Below are 19851 nucleotides of genomic sequence, written 5' to 3' on the forward strand. Positions count from 1 at the left end.
ATTTTTAAAAATGGCGGAGTCGTGATACCTGGCGCCTAAACAAATAGTCGTATCGATATCATAAGAGTTTTTTCTTTTTGAGACATGTTTACAGAGTTAATAGCAAAAAAATGCAGAAAAAAATTATCGCTGGTTTAGGCGGTATTTAGATATTTAGTTTTGTATTTCCGGATGTTCTCCTCTACAGGTCGCAATTCTTAACCGATTCTCATGAAATTTTGTGACCAGATTCTATGACTAAATAAAATTTTTTTGTCAATCCGGTTTTTGGAAATTTTAAAAAATGGCGGAGTCGTGATACCTGTCGCCTAAACAAATAGTCGTATCGATATCATAAGAGTTTTTTCTTTTTGATATATGTTTATAGATTAAATGGCCAAAAATTCAGAAAATTTGTATTTCTGGTTTCGGCGGTATTTAGATATTTAGTTTTTACTTGAGAATGAGTAGCTAAATTTCGTCAGCTTTAGTAAGAAGTATCATGGCGCATTTTGCAAACGTTCGCTTTTTTGTTTGCATAGGGAGGTCCCTGGTTCCATCCCCAGTAATTGTATGCTGCTACATAACTTTTTGTATTTTTTTATACTTAAATTTCGTATCAATTGTTGTTTTTTATTTTATTTTTTTATTTTGAAAAAATGAAAAAAACGTATTTTTTATTTATCAAGCGCGGGCTAAGCGCATTCGTTTATTTTTTGCAAGAGATGATGGCTTTTTGCGCTTTAAAGAAAATTTGATTCTTGAATATACGGCGCCATACCTTTGGCCTATGCTCGTCTAGATGGCGACACCATTTTATATTTAACAATTTTTACTCATATCAGTAAAAGAACATGGGTCAAAATCATATGGCGTTCTAAAAATAAAAAAAATCATTTATCCATACATATATACATTTATTGAATTTTTTTTTAATTTTCATTTTAATCCTGTATCGAAAGATGGCAGTAAATTTACTGTGACTACAAAATTTAGTATGACAATAACCCTCTACTACATATAGGGACCATGCGCGTTGGAGGGTCTGCCATCTTGTGGCCTGAATCGGAAACATGTACATTGCCAAAACAAGTTCTACCATCTACCGTTCTTGTAGTACGTTTCCTTATGCATAGTAGGTTCTGTCATCTTGTGGGCTACATCGGAAGCATGAACGTCACATTTACGCCTCACGCCAAAAATCTGACGGCTCCTATGCTACCCCCTATAGTTCACGCGCGCCCACTATAGGGACCGTGCGCGTTGGAGGGCCCGCCATCTTGTGGCCTGAATCGGAAACATATGTGCACATGTACATTGCCAAAGCAAGTGCTACCATCTACCGTTCTCGTAAGTACGTTTCCTTGTGCATAGTAGGTTCTGCCATCTCGTGGGCTACATCGGAATCATAAACTACATATCTACGCTTCGCGCCAAAGATCTGACGGCTCCTGTGCTGCCCCCTATACACTTTATTCTCTTTAGATTAGATATTTAAATTCATACTCGAGAATAAGTAACCAAATTTCGTCAGCTCATCTAAATGCTATCATAGCGCAGTTGGAAAGACGCTTACAAGCAAGGATATGGGATAGGTACCCGGTTCGATCCCCAGTAAATGCAAATTTTTTTATTTATTTTTTGCACTTCAACATCGTATTGCTGATTGATCAAGCGAGCGCGTAGCGCGAGGTAAGCGTATTCGTTTGAGTTTTTGTTTGAATATTTTTTTAGCGATTTTAGTTCAAGGGCATGGCTGTTCCAGGAGTCAATTTCCACTTACGTTTATAGCATGGGCGGTCACCATCCATAAATCGCAGGGGTTAACATTGCCTAGGGTAGTGGTCGACCTTGGGCTCAGGGAACTAGCTGTAGGTTGCTCGTACGTTGCGCTTTCCCGGGCTCAAAGTCTAACTAACAATAATGTTAGTTAGACTTTGAGCCTTTTAATTTGGATCGCCTCGCTAAAATGGCCCATAATTTCCGCAAATCATTTTTTCTTCGAGGCAATTACTCCGTTTTCATTTTTTCCCAGTGGAATTTCTTCGCTTTATTTAATTTTTCGTGTACATTTTTTCATAAACTAAATTTTCCTTTTCTCAATTTATTCCCTTTTCTTTTTAATCCCAGTAGTTAAAATAACCAGTAGGTTTTTTTTTCACTAACTAAATATTCTCTATCTCCATATTTTCTCTTTTTTTTAATGCTAGTGGTAAAAATAACCAGGTTTTTTTTCAAATAGGTAGGTTAGGGTTATTTTTTTTGATGACCCTAAAAACGAAACTGCTCCCAGAGATAGGTAGGTTAGGGTTATTTTTTTTTTGATGACCCTAAAAACGAAACTGCTCCCAGAGATAGGTAGGTTAGGGTTATTTTTTTTTTGATGACCCTAAAAACGAATTTGCTCCCAGAGATAGGTAGGTTAGAGTTATTGGCTGACAGCGTTTGGTTTTTTACTTGTAGTTTTGTAGATTATGTTTTAATTTTAGTGTTTTTGATATTTGTTGTATGTGAAATACCTACAAGTAACAAATATAATTACTACACTATTAACATACAGTAACAAGAAATTATTATCCTAGATATTTAAAAGAACGAAAACTATAAGGAAAAGATTAATTTAAAAATATTAAAAATAGGCGATTGCGGAAGAAAACCATTGGGAAAATATGGGAACGGAGTAATTGCTACCGAGAATGAATGATTTCGGGAAATTATGGGCAACGCAAAATATGAGAACGGAGTAATTGACTCGAAGAAAAAATGATTTTCGGAAATTATGGGCCACACTCGCGCACGAAGCTTCTTAGTTGCAGTTTACAGGTTAATTCAAAGGTAATGTTGGTTTCCTAACATAAGTAGAGTTAGACCAAGAAAAGTCTGCAGAGATTTTGACACTGGCACAAATAACATTGGAACTGCGTGTGCTGTCAAAATCTCTGCAGACTTTTCTTGGTCTAACTCTATCCTTTTTTCTATACAATTAGTATGGCGACGTGTATACTTAAGGCGCATCGACCGTACACTGACATCGGGATGATATTTTTATCATGTTATTTAGTAGTCATCGTGCGTCTCGCTTGCGCCAATACATGTACGGACAAGAACGAGTGAAATGCACGATAACTAAATGACATCAGTTAGATAGATGTCTTTCTGATATCAGTGTAAGTTTGAATTGGCCTGTTAGCCAAAAATTGTTTCGTATGTCCATATGTTCTACTCTACAGGTCGCATATCTAAACCAATTCCCGAATTTTGTAAGCAATTGATAGTTAAGTTTTTATGGTCAAATTAGATTCTCTAAATTCTTCAAAACAACGGAACCATACATTTATTCAGTTTTAAACTCTGCTCGCGAGGTCTACAGCTCACAGAGCCACTAGTATTTTAGTGGCATTGCTTTAGAGTTTAGAGTCGTAATATATTTATATATAAATATATTTTTCCTCGTTTAAAAAGTGCGTAGGCAACCGATTCGCCTCTGATTTTTTCTGTAAACATAAACATACATATGAAGGTACTTACTCGTATAGGCACACAACGCATACGCAACATATCCGTATTTTAGGTGCGATATGTAGGTACATATCAGGGTTTTCAAATTAAAACGAAATTACCCGAATCAATCATGCTCAGCATAAATAACAACGGCTGAAGAAGCGAATGAAATAAACCGATTAATTTTTAAAGCATAATTTTTATTTCATTCGATGGCTAAAATATGAATTTTTCGACCGCATTTCACGGAGTTAGCAACACTTCGCGGTAATCTACCTTTTCGGGGATTACCGTATAATCGAATCGAATCGAAAAATATTCCGCTCTGTATCGGCGCCACCGGTTAATTACTCTTGAATATTTATTGGTCGTTTGAATAAATCGCTCCCGGCGTAAGCCTTTCCCCTTTACGTATATTATACTCGTTTTTACAATACTAATTTCTTTGTCCTTTACCTTGTGGGTAACAATTGTTTGATAACGCTAACTTAATTCCGTTCCTTTAAGCTCAAAGCCTTTGAAAGTAAAATGAGGCTTTGAAGAAAATATTTTATGCGTCGACCCTAAATGTGTATTTTCTGTCTGACTTTCAGAGCTAGTACGGGTCAACCGATACTAGCACTCGGTCTAGATGTATCGATCTGTCTATCTTTTCAGATAAGTAGGTACTTACTTAATACCTATAGGGTTTGGTCCCTTTTAGTGCACTACGAATTTTTGTCAAGGTGCTACGACAGATTTAACGCTACGTCTAGTCTAGTGGCACTCTTATGGGTAAAAACGGTATCGTCTTGGGTCGTCCCATTCGTTTTTCGTCAAGTTCTTAAATTAGTCCTATTCTGCTTTCGTCACTCATTCTACATTGAAAGCCACCGACGATTGTGACGAATGTAGAATGAGTGACGAAAGCAGAATAGGACTAATTTAAGAACTTGACGAAAAACGAATGGGACGACCCAAGACGATACCGTAAAAACCCGTTCTTAATTTATTGTTCTACCATGCCATGGTGTAGCATAGATAGCCAACGTAAAATCATTTTGCAATTAAATAAATTAAAAAAGTACGTAAAATCTAAGATTCTTATTTCTTACCAAATAGTGCTTGGTTTTAATATCTTATTTCCATCTCTATTTAAACTAAAAGTGTCGCCCCTTTAATGTGAACATCTTTAGCGTAAATCCTACAAGCTGCAGCAAATAAAAAACATTTAGTTAAAAGCTACTCTTCAGACATCTAGGAATCTTTTAAAGTCGACGCTGGCAGGTATTTACAGTCGGTTTCGCTGCGAAGAATTTTCATTTCCGACGCCGTACTCGTGAGTTCTTTGAACATAAATAAATTAACTTAATCTGTCAGGGCCAGCCATGCCTACATGTTTGGACCGAACTGAACTTGAGACGATGAAAAAAACCACTAACAGTTATGTAGCTACCATATCGCTACTAATTTTTTATACCACGTCGGTGGCAAACAAGCATTCGTCCCGCCTGATGGTAAACAGTCACAGTGATGGTAATTACTGTAATATTGACCATACCTCAGTCAAACTGCCAAATTTTTAAATACACCAAAGGCAATACTAATAATATTGTAAAAGTAGTTCGTATGTCATTAATTTATTGCCGCTACAAAATTAGCGACATAATGGTATCGCCACCTATTGTTTTTTTTAGTCAAACTGGGTTCCTTACGCCTTCATTCCTTCGATTGAGAGTATACATCTTAAAGCAGAGATAGAGGTAGGTTGAAAAAAAGCATAGGTACAAACATTTTAACCAGCGAATGAAAAAAAACAATTTTAACTCATTTAAACCAGCACCGCACCGATTGGACGCAATCATACCGACCGTGATCATCAGTAGTGCCATCTATAAAAAATCGTAAAACTGTGGCAGACAGAGTGTAACAACATGCCCACGAGGAACCCGAGAGATTTTGCCAGTATATTCCTGATCATATTGAAAAACTAAAGTGTTCTATAAACTGTTTTGGAATTCGCCTAGTTTCAGAGTCCAGTACCACCAGCCAGCTAAAAAAAAACATCCTTTTATTGTTACTTAGTGCAAAATGTTTTTTTGATGACAATGTTGCTACTGTGGGACCTAGTCCAAATATCCTTATTGATAGAATGTAAAAAAGTGACAAGTATACAAACTAGGTTTTACAAAAAAAGTTAAAATTCTTTTTGAGTGATAGTTTTACAAATAGCATTTATATTTTATCTATAAATACGTACAAAAAATCGAAAAAATAAATAATTTTCGCAAAATTGACGTAAACTTTTGTCATATTTTATCTTTTTTTTGGCCTCGGAAATGCGTGGTTAAAATCTCTCGGGTTCCTCGTGGGCACCTGCTATGCAACAATAATATGTTGGCGCCTCCTATGTTTTTTTTCATTCAGGACCATTGTAAAGGTTTTTTTCTTCAATTATGTGATTATTATTTTAATTGACAAAAAAAAGTTAAAATTATTATTGGGTGACAGTTTTAAAAATTATAGCATTAACATTTTATGTACAAATATGTACGTACAAAAAATCGAAAGACAAATTTTTTTTTGGCGAAATTGACGGAAACTCTTTTAGTATTTTTTCCTTATTTTGGCTTCAGAAATGCGTGGTTAAAATCTCTCAGGTTCCTCGTGGGCACCTGGTATGTAACAATAATATGTTGGGGCCTCGTAGATTATTTATTCAGAAAGGTTTTTTTTTATTATGTGATTATTTCTGTAATTGAGAAAGTATGTCACTGTTTCTAATTGGGTGACTCTGGACCACTCTGGATTGAAATTCATTGCGAAATGGGATTTTACAGAATCTCTTCCAAATCACGCACTTGGCAAAAAAGTTTTTAATTTTTTTTAACATTTTATTTGTAGGTACCTATATCTTTCACGGGACAATGATGACTCGGACCTATGGGACTATTGAGAGTTCATGGAATCTAAAATGAAAGCGATGGAGTAAAATTCATAAAATTGTGAGCTTATTACTTTTTTAAATAATTATATTTTAAAATTTTGATTGAATTTTGGGGTGACACCCACAATTTCCGCCCCGGGTGCCACCCATGCTAGCTACGCCACTGCGCCGACGACTCTGATATTCCTACCTGTGTCCAATCTATTAGTAACCTACATTGCGAAGGCTGTATCTGGTTACTGATTACATGCCCAATCACACATGCGTGTAACGTATCACAAGATCAAATCAAATACAAGGAGTAGGGGAATGCTCTTAGTAGAGACACAACATTTTGGGAGTTAAATGGCTAAGGGTTTCTGACCACAGCTGCACTACTACTAGTACGAACGCGTCGGTGTTATTGTCAATTTCCATAGTAAAATGAATGGTAGTGCTGCTGTCGTTGGAAATGGACTGTCACCTTAACCGAACAATGCATTGCATCTTTATTAAATTTCAAACTGATCAAGTGATCACCCAGCGAACGATACGAGTACAAACGCGTGCTCACTTGAGTGAAACGTTTGATCTATTGCATCTATTGCTTCGCTCGATCATCACAATTGGGGCCCAGGGGAGGGCTCCGATATGAGCGTACGAGACGGGAGGCAATATCAGAAATGTATGCACTTGGGCCCGAATAAGCGGTTTGTAACAGTAGCGAATATTTAGAGGCAGACAGTTGATGTAAGAATTGCACAAATCAATCAATTAATGTAATTTTTCGTAGAATCTTCAGAAAATTGAAATTAAGTGTAAATTACTTAGAAAGTAAAATGCTTAATGAATATGTTGAAGCTGACTATGAGTACCTTAAAGTTTGTTGTCTCATCTGTTGACTTTGATAAATCGGGAGCAAAAAGAATAGATAGTATAGAGGGGTCCTGTCATTGTAAATTTTGTAGTCACTGTAAATTTACTGCCATCTATCGACACACGACTAAAACTCAAAATGAAAACGTATAAAGTTATCAAAAAATGTATATATATGGATAAATGATTTTATTATTTTTATATCATTTTGATCCATGTTCATTCACTGATATCTATGTGTTAAAATTGTTAAATATGAAACGGTGTCGTCACGCCATCTAGCCGAGGATAGGCTAAGGGGCTATTCATAAATTACGTCATTTCAAATTAGGGGGGGGGTCTGGACATCGGATGACGGTAGCATGAAGTAGGAGGAAATGGGGTCATTTGAAGCATGATTTTTGGATGATTATAGGGGGGGGGGGTACAAAATCGTCAAAAATCGATGACGTAATTTATGGACAGCCCCTAAAGGTGTGTGCGGCATCTATTCGAGAATGACTTTTACTTGAATTCCGAGTTCCGGAGCACGTTTTTTCCTTAGACTTTATTCGTCTTATAATCGGGAGTTACATGAGAATAGTACATTATTTTTGCACGTTTTTAGATTTTTTCCTTTCCTTTCATTAAGTAACTCACCAACGAACCGGTAGCTGACATCAACGTGATTTCAAAATACGCCTCCGCTATCCATTTTACACACATAGTAATAAAACTTTTATTTATTTTGTGATACTTATCATTTTGCTTAAAAAAGCATCTTTGACTGTTTGTCCGTCAAAAAAATCAATATTGAACTTTAAAATTAGTTCAGTGCAATCAACCCGCGTGCAAGTGAGCAAATATTTACAAATACTTTGTTATAAATATATTATGTCAAATACCTAAATATGCCTTCCGTCCTTTTAAAAATACAAATTCAAATCGAAATTTGGACTATAATGGAATAAAACAAGGTATAAAAACCCAATTTGTCAACTTATTTTTAAATGAATTATTATTTCTAATTCAATGTCGCCTCTTTTTAGAAAGACGGTGAAAACAGGAGTAGGTAAGCGCGGACCTTGCATAGAGCCCTCCCATAACTACAGCAAGCGTGGTTTGGTTACAAAACGCATCGTAAGTCAAGTTAAACATCAACACTGCACTGACATTTGCACACGAAACCTCGCGTGTATCCGCCTGACGGGAGCTCAAAAGATTCACGACTTTCACGAGCGCCGAGCGCACTTACCGTGGTTATAACAAAAGCCTTACGTGCAGGGAAAACCGTAAGGTCATACGACTTTTTGACTGGCCCAGTTGCGATGCAGCTCCATTGTCCGTGTCTGTAGAACAGACGTCTTCTTGGATCGTAGCAGCATGCTCTGCGAGACTTGAGAAACGGTATCAAATCAAATTCTTACACTTAGGCCTCGGTCAGACTAACGCCTATTGTACGAACGTGACATCTGACTGAATAGTTTTGCCCGACCGACCATTATATTTTTCGTAACAATAACGTTTAGTTCTATAAACCTAGAGCAATACGAGTAAGACCTTTGAAACAAATAAAATATGACAACTATACTTACAAAAATTGTTATAGAAACTTTATTAACACCATTTGCCAACTCTATCTAGTAAGTATTATATTTCTGACTTGGGTACTTACTCCCCTATATAAAGTGCATATACTTGTAGTAAGTACATGTAAATAATACCGATGGATTATTTACAAACAAAATAATCCATAGGTATTATTTACAAACAACTTATTAAAACTACACAATTTTACTATAATCGAAGTTATGAAACGAATGTCGGGGCCTAACTTATAGCTCTTTTGCTTTTGAGTGCTTATGTGTAGTCCGCCTACTCGAAACTACTGGGAATAAAAATTCCCAGTAGTTACCACCAAGCCGAGTTGGTGGTAACTAGTGGGATTTTTTTTTTTCCCAGTAGTTACCAGTGGTAAAAGGTGGGAAAAAAATTCCCAGTAGTTACCACTGGTAAGAACTTGGTGGTAACTAGTGGGAATAACCCGAAAGCATAATGGGAAAAATCTAGAAGACATATTTTTATACCTATTTATGAAGGTGAAATAAAATTTAACACCATTCATTATAATAAAAGTGCTGTACTGAAAGAAAAGTACAATTTTCCCGTTCATTTCTCTAATTTACTAAAATAATTCCAGCAGTAGGTTTTTTAATTAAGTCGGGTGGGATAAATAAAGAACACGGGTAAAAATAAAACTTATTTTTTAACACTCAAAAAGTTATTCTATTTTATTCCTATTCCATTTAAAAAGAAGTCTACACACAAGGCTTCATTTTTTAACCGCCTTCAAAAAAAAGGAGGTTCTCAGTTTGACCCGTATGTTTGTATGTATGTATGTATGTATGTATTGTATGTATGTATGTATGTATGTTTGTCCGCGATTATCTCGCGTTTGGCTGAACCGATTTTGATGCGGTTTTCAGCAAAGTTTTTGTTATATTCTGAAGAAGGTTTTAGTATACATAGAGCTGACCTGATGCTGAACCCTGGCTGTACATAGCGGAACTCTGGTTTGGTGCAACATAGGAACACGCTGTTTTGGTCATCCTAGATGTCTTGATGAGCACTTGGGAGAGCAGTACCTAAGATAGAGCTGATGCTGAACCCTGGCTGTACCTAGTGGAACTCAGGTTTGGTGCAACATAGACACACGCTGTTTTGGTCATCCAAGAAGTCTTGATGAGCACTTGGGAGAGCAGTACCCAAGATAGAGCTGATGCTGAACCCTGGCTGTACCTAGTGAAACTCAGGTTTGGTGCAACATAGACCCACGCTATTTTGGTCATCCGTCACATCTTGAAGAGCGCTTGGGAGAGCAGTACCCAAGATAGAGCTCATGCTGAACCCTGGCTGTACCTAGTGGAACTCCGGTTTGGTGCAACATAGACACACGCTGTTTTGGTCATCCAAGACGTCTTGATGAGCACTTGGGAGAGCAGTACCGACGATAGAGCTGATGCTGATCCCTGGCTGTACCTAGTGGAACTCAGGTTTGGTGCAACATAGACATACGCTGTTTTGGTCATCCAAGACGTCTTGATGAGCACTTGGGAGAGCAGTACCGAAGATAGAGCTGATGCTGAACCCTGGCTGTACCTAGTAGAACTCAGGTTTGATGCAACATAGGCACACGCTGTTTTGGTCATCCAACACGTCTTGATGAGCACTTGGGAGAGCAGTACCTAAGATAGAGCTGATGCTGAACCCTGGCAGTACCTAGTGGAACTCAGGTTTGGTGCAACATAGGCACAAGCTATTTTGGTCATCCGTCACATCTTGAAGAGCGCTTGGGAGAGCAGTACCCAAGATAGAGCTGATGCTGAACCCTGGCTGTACCTAGTGGAACTCCGGTTTGGTGCAATATAGACACGCTGTTTTGGTCAGTTTGACCCGTATGTTTGTATGTATGTATGTCTGTATGTTTGTTCGCGATTATCTCGCGTTTAGCTAATCTGATTTTGAAGCGGTTTTCATCAGAAAAGTATTTGTTAAATTCTGGAGAAGGTTTTAGTACATGTACATGAATGGTACCACTTGGACCCGATAGGTGGCGCTGCAATCGGTATATCGTCAAATTTGATTTGCTGAGACCGATTTAGATGAAATTTCGTGTTTAGATCAGATAGATGAAATGGTGGGAGTGGGAGTGCGAGACAACAGTGCGAGTGCGGGTAGAAGTGGTAGTTGGCGTGGGAGTGGGAGTGCGAGTAGGAGTGCGAGTAGGAGTGGGAGTGGGAGTAAGGTCTATCATTTACATGCCTATACTCGTATCTTGTCGAGTCTTTTGAGAGTTTTCTTTATAAAAATTTTAATCTATTTGGGCAGATATATAATATACGCCCTGGATCCGCATGGGTAGTTCAACTAATTTACGAATTATACACGTAAACCTTTCTCAAGAATCACTCTATTGAAAAGTGAAAGCCGCGTAAAAATCCTTTCAGTCGTTTTTGAGTTTATCGCGAACATACAGACAGACGAGGTGGGGGACTTTGTTTTATTTTACAATATGTATTGAGATGTATTGATTTTAACTTTAGGCAAACTAAGTTACAGGCAAACATATTTCCTATACCTAACTATTTACATATCGTTTAGCACCGAAACGTCAAAGTTTCGTCGCTATTATCCGACAGGATAACCATCGCCAACACTAGTACTAGCTCAAAACTAAATGGAGAGCCCATCTATGTAGAAACAAACTAATATTTTAGCTCAAACCTTAAATAAATAAAGTACCTGTCAATAAAAAGTATAAAAAAAGTAAAAAATAAAATAAAACACAAAAACAAAACCAAAATAGCTTAATTTTATTACTTTAAAAAAAAAGGGAACCGCCTTCAAAAACCAACCCACTGAAAAGCATTAAATCATTTTAATATACCCCATCCCTATCCTTATCCATTCCTTATCCCGTCCTAAAGCAAAATTCTGCCAAAAAGTTATTAATACCTAATAATAAGCAAATTAATAACCATCCGGGTAATTACTTAGTTTTTGAAGGCTTACAACTCACGTCGAAGCAGGGTTTCAAAGAAATATGAAGACAGTTGCTGTCCTTATAGATCTGTCTTCGGCGTACGATACGGTGTGGAAGCAGGGGCTGATATATAAGCTCATGATTTCGTTACCATCGAGAAAAATAGTGGCACTAATTAACACCATGCTGAGCAACCGTGATCAACATCATAGATCTCGGCGAATACCAAAGTACGATCAGGAAATTAAATAATGGTGTGCCTCAGGGATCAGTATTGGCTCCTCTTGTATTCAATTTATATACACACGTTATGCCGGTTACACAAAGTCAGAAGTTTATGTACGCCGATGACATCGCTATAACATCTCAGCACAAGAGCTTCAAACCCTCCGAAGAGATGCTAAACAAAGACCTGGGCCCAGTTTTATAAAGTTACAAGTTACAAGTGTACAGGCGTTTACTGGCAACACTTGCTCCGTTTTTTACAATTTGCGTTTTATAAAAGTACTGTGTTACAATTTTACAGGTTACAGGTACAAGTGCCTGTAGCTCAACCATAGACGAAAATATGGGAGTTTAATAGTTTTAAACTCATAATCGAACAAGCGTTTTATAAAAATATTGTAAATTACAAGTGTAGATTGATACACTTGTAACAAAAACTGACATACGTCTTGAGTCCTGTAATTCTTAAGTTTTAATTAAAATTATTCGTTTTCTGAGCGATTTTAAACTTTACTCTTTATTGTTAGGCACCAACGCGAACGATTTTGCCAGGGCATGCATACTTTTCCATGCACTGACCTTATCAGTTTTTGTTAATGTAATTACCTATGTGTAAATAGGAAATAAAGTGACAATATGTTTGATATTGATTTTATTGATGATATCGTTTTATTTTATCTACTAGGAAACGGAAAGGGATTGGTGCCGATATTTGTCGTTGATTTATTAGCATTCGTCTCTTTATTTAAGTATAGTGCATTCACAATTCACATTATGGTAAAGTGTACTAGGTATTCATCATTTTCGATACACAGCGTACTTATCTTTGAGCCGCTACCGAAACGATACATTTTATAATGTAATGTGAAACAGTATTTATTTACTTATTAGGTAAATATTTCATGAAATCTAACTTAATCTGAATCTGAAAACGGCCCGAAAAGTATATCCTTGGCATCGAACACCGCTCTCAACCACTCGATTTTTCCTTCATTTCTGGGCATTTTTCCAATAATTAATATTTTACAACAAACAATAACACAGCATTTAGTAGAGCGTGAGTAGAGCACAGAGTATCTATGACAGACGTTTTTTTTAAAATAGTGATGTCCTTCACACCTGTAGATTTCACATGTAATCGAGATTGACCGTGGTTCTTTACAACTGTAATTATCTATGTGTATTTATAAAACACCTGTAGCCGTTCACAGTGCATTACAGGTGCCTGTAGCCTGTACTCTTGTAACCTGTAACTTGTAACTTTATAAAACTGGGCCCTGGTAAGCTTGGAGGTACTTCAAAAAATGGAGTCTGGTACCCAATACTACTAAAACGGAGGTAACAACCTTCCACCTTCACAACAAAGAGGCTAATTACGAGCCGAAGATATCTTTTGGAGGGAAAACTCTAAAGTACTGGGACGTTTAACTTATGTAAACAATTGTTTACCTTATGAAATGATAAATTGTATTCTATATGTAGGTCAGCCCCTAAGTTACGAGATGCAAATATAGTGTATGCTTGCTTAACATGATTGACGCATTAGTTGATCCTCTGTTGCGTGTCGGAGCCGAAAACTTTGTGAAACTTCACTTCCTTAGGTACCTCAAATAGCTATTATTTAATTATTTTGGCTCTGCTAAATAGAAAATTTTTAATAACTAACATTTAGGCTTTAATTTATAAATAAAAGGGTTAAACAGTATGTATTTTATTCCTAAACTAGAAAACTACTACTGTGGTAGCTACAAACACCTCACATACCATCTTATTAAGTAAGTACATAACTTTAATTGCATTGCCTTTGAATATAGGCTATTGAATAACCACACTGATCAGGACCCCTATTCAACAAGTGACGTTTGACGTATCGTGTTGATCTCCCGTTGTTGTGGGAAAAATCATAAGTTCTGTAATACGTACAATATCAAAATTTGACATTAGCAATCCACAGTTAGGTTACAACCTGCCAAACCGAACCACCCCGAGTTTAGAGTTGAGTTTTGGTTATAGGTACCAACTGATATTATCGAATCAACACTTGATAGAATCAATATGCAATAAAATCAACTGTTGATTTGACGTGGATGCGAAATCTGACAGTTGTTGGTAGACAGGTACATGTCGAATACGGCCTCAGGGAGCCTAGCCAAGATGAAGATCGTACATCGACAAGCACCAAACGAAAATAAAATATGTACTTATCAGGTTGACAGATGCTATGAAAAGTCACGTGGCTATTTCCATACATTATTTATGTCTCGTTTGGTGTTTTCTATCAAAGATTGTTATTTTGCCCCATGGATACGAAAACAAAAGTCTTGCAATTTGGGATAGGAAAAATATGTACGAAATTCAAAATTGCTGACCCCAATAACTCAATATTATTGAAAACTTAGATATTTCCACAGAAACCGACCCTTTGTTTTGCCATTGAGTTTATAAGCCACAGCGTAATTTAATATAATCTCACTATAGCCGTCCATTTCAAACAACCCAAGCTATAGCCGCAGGCAGTCTGAACTACAAACCAAATGCGCCCCTTTCATACTCCAGCAGTGTCTAACTCACTCACATTTCCATTTAATTCGGCGAGAGTGCTGATGTTGACGTATGACAAGGGATCGCAATCACATTAATAAGTAACAGTTCCGGGGCCACTCATAATACGAGTTTTATTTGTCGACCCGACACTAATGGACAGCCTAATTAAAAGGGCCGAAGCCCTTACTGCACAATGCAATTAGTGATGGACTGTTACCGGGAATATTCCCTGGAGCTTATGGGATTATCAGAAAATTGTACATAAAAGTCTTTTCAAAGATTTTATAATATCTTAAAGAATGTAATTCCCAATATTACTGTTTTTTTAATGTCTAAAAGACTTATTTCGCCTAAAATAATTAACAACATTAATTCACGCAATGACAAATTGAGAACCTACCCCACAAATTATAGACTTGTGGTCACATTATTTCAATGTTGCTATCAGCTATCACACTGAATCCTCCCTTGTTTGTTACATATTCTCGTCACTAAATGCAATTCTTATGCCACTACGTTACCAATGGTATTTTACCATACGTATCGACTTACATAATTCATTAAGTTCTGTCTCGAACTCCGATACCATATTTACGTTCACACACAAGGCACATAAGTACTAATTTATACCCCCACCATCTAAACTATCGACCTTGCGAACTCCCATGGCTCCAAAAAAAATACCAAAACGGGATCGACAAAAAAAACTATATGTATATTTGTCGAGGGCTAATAAGGTTTTATATACTCGTATTATTTATATTTTTCATACCTTTTGTCTTTTTGTCATTTATTATATTGTTTTTGGCTTTTGTTTTACAGTTGTCTTTGTGAATGCCGGCTTTTTCGTTCGCTCCCATATTAGCTATAGAATTGGTTAAATGTCCTCGATTCCGGGACAATGTTTTACTATCGAACCTGCTTACCAAAATTCACGACAATCGATGAGAAACGCCTGAAGCGGAGATCAGCCGGACATACGAAAACCATTTTTGCCCAAGCTGAATCGGAGACTTTCGCATTCACTTGGTCAATACTCACCTATGCAATGACGTAAATATCCTTGTTTTGTTACAACAGAAACAACGATGTTTGCAGTATTCTCGTACAATATTTCCAATTACAAACTACATTTCCAACGTAACTTACTTTTTCATGCGTACTTAGTGAGGTGGTATTTAATGTGCCAGTGAAGTCACTGCAATAGACATCAAACGAAAATATATTAATAGCAATGTCGGTAACAGAAAAACGTTAAAAAATCTGACAATGGGAGCTTTTACTTCAAAATTAGTTATCATACATAGCAAAATTGTGGAATAACCTAATTAATAGGTCTTATTTTGACAGAAAGTTTACATAGGCATATCCCGAGGCCACGTCTGTATAAACAGCGGTTAGAATAATATTATATCCTAGAATTTTCGGAAATAAGATGATTTATACATCCCCGACGTTTCGAACCCTTTACAGCGTTCGTGGTCATTGAGTGAACGGGTGTTAATACAACTTTGCCCTTTAACATAACTTTGCCCACCGCGTCACAGTTCAGTAAAAGCGAAAATAACTTAAAAGTAGTTAGGTACAGATACACTTTCTTCGGTGTTACCACCAAAATATAGATCCCGCTAAAAGTAGATTTTTTTGACTTGACGCGTTTTTAAACTTGCAACTTGTAGGTAACTACTACATACAGGCTGATTCATGAGACGTGAGCAAATCCTGCACACTCAATAACTGATAATTGATCGATCACCGTCGTATTTAGGTGAAACAACCACACTTTTTCCTATTTTTTAACTTTTTGGTGAGGGCAAATTTAATTCTCTACAATCATGGTCACCCTACAAGATCTAATTAATAAACATAAAACCTCTTTACCCGTAATGACAGCATTTTGATTACGAAGAAAATAAACTGTCAAACTTGAGTGAGATACGAGTTTTCAAAAGTAACCAGACCGTGATTACAATGATGACATTCAATTTGACACAGAATATCGGTACTTAGTTTAATTTTAGGGTGACCATGCATGTCGTAAATAAATTAATAACTTTTTTTTTTCAACACGACTAGAAAATTAACGTTTAGGTACCTCACTAATACTGATACGAAGCAGTTGCTTATAATTTACGAAATGCGCAGTGTTAGTCCTGCTCACGTCTCCTAAATCACCCTGTATATGTACTATATTTTGTCATTCACAGCATAAAAGGAAAACTGTCTTAAGAAATACGAAAACAACATGAACGGAAAGTAGCTTTATGTGTTTCCAACTTTCATTTTGGTCTCTAAAATTTTGTAAGATCCAGAATAGTAGTCGTAAATTTCCTTGAGTGGCAGGTAGGTATTTTAAGGCTCCGTCACACAGGCGCGTTTTGAGGGCGGCACATGAGCGGGGCGCGCCGCTTTTATAAAACGCTCACGCCGCGCTCACGCCCCGCCCGGAAAACGCGCCTGTGTGACGGAACCTTTACTTTTATTTATATTGAGTCATAAAACTTTATGTAGTACAATTTTTTGACTACGATTTTGTTTTAAATCTAGATTAGAAATAATAATGCTTTTAGGTACTACGTCGTTCAATTAGCCAAAAGTCTACAACACAATAATTATGTCACGCGATAATTCCTAAAGTGATGAAAATATGCGTTAGCTAATATAACTTTAATAGCATATTCTATACGTTTATTGCAAACATCAAGGCATCTCCAGCTATCGTTTAGTCGCCTTAATAAAACTATAAACTCATAATTAAGTTCACTAACTGCAAGCTTACCTATTCACACCAATTACAGAGCACTCGCTTCGAGTGGACCAGTATAAGCTCCTCTGCAGTCACATCCAAATTCTGAGCCTACTTGTCTACTTTTATACTCGTATAATAGCTCCAAATATTTCAGTTGAATATCTATGGTCAAGATTGAGTCAAGAAAATCGATTAGAGAAAATGGAGACACATAACTCAGGTGACTATAAAATTGGAGATCACAGAATGAGTGATGCAAGTGCTCGGTTGGCGATATATGGCCGACGGGGATAACAACCTTGGGTGGGTAGAGTAGGTACTCAGAATTCATTGAATGAGACGCGGGTCGCCGTCGCATAAAAGATAACTTTGCTCCGTTTGTTCTCAAAACTACTGATCTTAACTTATCTTCTATAAGTTTAATTATAGTTTGTTAGAGCTCGTCGCGGCGAGCGAGCGTTTAACTGGCGTATTCTAATGATATTATGAAATTAAATGAAAAAAAATATATGTTGAAAAACTTTATTTCAGGCAACTAGTGGTCCATAGATAAATACCCTTAAACTAGCATATATATTACAAAAAATATATTTTAAAACTATAAACTACCTACATAACACATCATGATCGCGATGTATTCCGCAACCCCGCAGTGTCAGAGAGCCGGCCGCCGAACCAGGGCCGTAGCCAAAGTTGAATTTAAGATAGGGCAGCCATAATTACAGTTAGGTAGGGCGCAATACCTATAATAATGGTATTTTAAGGTAGGGCATTGCCCCACTCAACCAATCCACAATGTCCATCCATCCAATATAATAATTTCCCAAGTTCTACTTGGATAAAAAATTCACAGATTTCGTGCCTCACACGACTATCGAGCACATTGGAAATGAATCTACGGAATTCGAAAAAATATTGTCGCTGAGCGACGAGAAAGTCTGGATAAGGAAAAAGTTACAAAATAAAACTACAACGTTGAATGATAATTATTTTATTCTTAGACTAACACAAGTATCCTATTTGCAAAATTTCCACACGCGGATCGAAGTTTGAATAATTGTCGCCGTGGCGCATAAGTATAGGTACACTAGCTGTTGCCCGCGACTTCGTCCGCGTGGAATCTTATCTTCAACATTTTACATCTTTAGTACTATAATTTTCATACCCAAGCAATGTTGAAATTAAGTACTTTATTTTTTATCAAGTTGTATGAAGTTTTAAGTCAAGTGAATTTTGATGTTGGTTGCTGAAATTACTTTTCTTGTATTCTCATAATAGGTGCCTATGCCCTTATACAAAGATTCAAGTTCCGCACTCACAAAATATCTGATCTTCATACAAACTTTCAACCCCTTTCTCACCACCTCGGGGGATGATTTTCAAAAATGCTTGAATTCGTTTTTATGTTTTTTTTAATTTAATACCTTTTTTTGCAAATAGTTCAAGTTCCTAGCTTAAAATTAAATTTACACCCCAAGACGAACTTTCATCCCCTTTTTAACCCCCTTAGGGGTTGAATTTCCAAAAACGTTGCACTTACTTTTTTTTTGTAATCGGCTATTATGTCTTTCTAAGAAGTTTCAAAGCATTTGTAATGGATTCAAACTTTGAACCCCATTTTAACCCTGTTAGGGGATGAATTTTGCAAATCACTGAAATCACTTTTATTGTCTTCTAATAATATCCCCAAATACAAAGATTCAAATCCCGCGCTCGAAAAATGTATGATATCCATACAAACTTTCAACCCCGTTTTCACCACCATAGGGGATGAATTTTCAAAAACGCTGAAATTAGTTTTCTTGTATTTTAATTTAATACCTTTTTACAAAGTTTCAAGTTCCTAGCTTCAAATAATATTTGCAGCTGAAGACAAACTTTCATCCCCTTTTTAACCCCCTTAGGGGTTGAATTTCCAAGAACGTTGCAAATACTTTTTTTTGTAATCGGCTATTATGCTCGCTTATTTTTTGTACACGCCGTATACGCATTCTTGTTTGTTCACAACAGTGAATATCTGGAGCATAGGTAGGTACTTATATCTGATTATGTATACGGGCAACCGCTGGGGACTGCCAAACAGTGAAACTAACTCAGTCTCCAGTACGGCTACCACCAGTTTTGACATTGACAGATACGCTCACGTTTACGTAACTTACTTTCTATGCATCTCGCTCGTACTCGCATATTAGTGCAAGCGAGATGTACAGAAAGTAAATTACGTAGACGTGAGCGTTATGTCAATGTAAAAACTGGTGGTAGACGTACTGGGCTCCAACTGTACTTATAGGTACTACCTATGTATATTTTTTCGAAAATAAAAAAATATCCGTTTATTTTGCAAGAAACATACGTACGAGTGTGCTGAGCAAACAAAGATTGTGTGAGAATAGAAGAAATATACAGGGTGGAAAAATAAGTCGGGCCCTGGAGGGAAACTATGTACCTTAAATCCTTAAGTTGGCTCATTTTACTTAAAGGAGACATTCCTTTATTTTTAAAAAGAGATAAAACTGCATTCAAAGATTTTTCTTTTTTTCTTCAATTTTG

This window comes from Cydia splendana, chromosome 7 (assembly GCF_910591565.1).
Source record: "Cydia splendana chromosome 7, ilCydSple1.2, whole genome shotgun sequence".
NCBI lineage: Eukaryota > Metazoa > Arthropoda > Insecta > Lepidoptera > Tortricidae > Cydia > Cydia splendana.